Here is a 2,373-nt window from a genome sequence, read left to right as displayed (position 1 = left end):
GATTTCACTCAAAACTCACCAAATGAATCCTCCCACCATATTATGATGTTGCCCAAGTTTTGGGCTCGATCCGAAATCAATAGGTGAAAGAAATTGGACAATTCAAGTTCAACGGCAGTTCGTTCCTAATTGGGGTGGTTGGTGTATTCCATACTTCTAGCGATTGGATTTCACTCAAAACTCACCAAATGACTCCTCCCAAGATATTATGATGTTGCCCAAGTTTGGGGCTCGATCCGAAATCCATAGGTGTTCCAAATTGTACAATTCAAGTTCAACGACAGTTCGTTCCTCATTGGAGTGGTTGGGGTATTCCATACTTCTAGCGATTGGACTTCTCTCAAAACTCACCAAATGACTCCTCCCACCATATTATGAAGTTGACCAAGTTTTGGGCTCGATCCTAAATCAATAGGTGTGAAAAATTAGACAATTCAAGTTCAACGGCAGTTCGTTCCTAATGGGAGTGGTTGGTGTATTCCATACTTCTAGCGATTGGATTTCTCTCAAAACTCACCAAATGACTCCTCCCACCATATTATGAAGTTGCCCAAGTTTTGGGCCCGATCCGAAATCAATTGGTGTGAGAAATTGGACAATTGAAGTTGAATGGCAGTTCGTTCCTAATTGGAGTGGTTGGTGTATTCCATACTTCTAGCGATTGGATTTCACTCAAAACTCACCAAATGACTCCTCCCACCATATTATGTTGTTGCCCAAGTTTGGGGCTCGATCCAAAATCAATAGGTGGACAAATTGGACAATTCAAGTCCAACGGCAGTTCGTTCCTAGTGGTATTGGTTGGTGTACTCCATACTTCTAGCGATTGGATTTCACTCAAAACTCACCAAATGGCTCCTCCCACCATATTATGATGTTGCCCAAGTTTTGGGCTCGATCCGAAATCAACACGTGTGAGAAATTGGACAATTCAAGTTCAACGGCAGTTCGTTCCTAATTGGAGTGGTTGGTGTATTCCATACTTCTAGCGATTGGATTTCACTCAAAACTCACCAAATGACTTCTGACACCATATTATGATGTTGCCCAAGTTTGGGGCTCGTTCCGAAATCTATAGGTGTGAGAAATTGGACAATTCAAGTTCAACGGCAGTTCGTTCCTAATTGGAGTGGTTGGTGTATTCCAAAGTTCTAGCTAATGGATTTCACTCAAAACTCACCAAATGAATCCTCCCACCATATTATGATGTTGCCCAAGTTTTGGGGTCGATCCGAAATCAATAGGTGAAAGAAATTGGACAATTCATGTTCAACGGCAGTTCATTCCTAATTGGAGTGGTTGGTGTATTCCATACTTCTAGCGATTGGATTTCACTCAAAACTCACCAAATGACTCCTCCCAAGATATTATGATGTTGCCCAAGTTTGGGGCTCGATCCGATATCCATAGGTGTTCCAAATTGGACAATTCAAGTTCAACGGCAGTTCGTTCGTAATTGGAGTGGTTGGTGTATTCCATACTTCTAGCGATTGGATTTCACTCAAAACTCACCAAATGACTCCTCCCACCATATTAAGATGTTGCCCAAGTTCTGGGCTCGATCCGAAATCAATAGGTGTGAGAAATTGGACAATTTAAGTACAACGGCATTTCGTTCCTAATTGGAGTGGTTGGTGTATTCCATACTTCTAGCGATTGGATTTCACTCAAAACTCACCAAATGACTCCTCTCACCATATTATCATGTTGCCCAAGGCTTGGGCTCAGTCCGGAATCAATTGGTGTGGGAAATTGGACAATTCAAGTTCAACGGCAGTTTGTTCATAATTGGAGTGGTTGGTGTATTCCACACTTCTAGCGATTGGATTTCACTGAAAACTCACCAAATGACTCCTCCCCCCATATTATCATGTTGCCCAAGTTTTGGGCTCGATGCGAAATCAATAGGTGTTCCAAATTGGACAATTCAAGTTCAGTTCGTTCCTAATTGGAGTGGTTGGTGGATTCTACGCTTCTAGCGATTGGATTTCACTCAAAACTCACCAAATGACTCCTCCCACCATATTATGATGTTGCCCAAGTTTTGGACTCAATCCGAAATCAATAGGTGTAAGAAATTGGACAATTCAAGTTCAACGGCAGTTCGTTCCTAATTGGAGTGGTTGGTGTATTCCATACTTCTAGCGATTGGATTTCACTCAAAACTCACCAATTGACCCCTCCCACCATATTATGATGTTGCCCAAGTTTTGGGCTTGATCCGAAATCAATAGGTGTTCCAAATTGGGCAATTCAAGTTCAACAGAAGTTCGTTCCTAATTGAAGTGGTTGGTGTATTCCATACTTCTAGCGATTGGATTTCACTCAAAACTCACCAAATGACACCTCCCACCATATTATGATGTTGCCCAA

The sequence above is a fragment of the Prunus avium genome, chromosome 5 (genome assembly GCF_965620075.1).
Source record: "Prunus avium chromosome 5, drPruAviu1.hap1.1, whole genome shotgun sequence".
NCBI classification, from domain to species: domain Eukaryota; kingdom Viridiplantae; phylum Streptophyta; class Magnoliopsida; order Rosales; family Rosaceae; genus Prunus; species Prunus avium.
The sequence above is the reverse complement of the archived record's forward strand: the minus strand, read 5'-3'. Positions refer to the sequence as shown.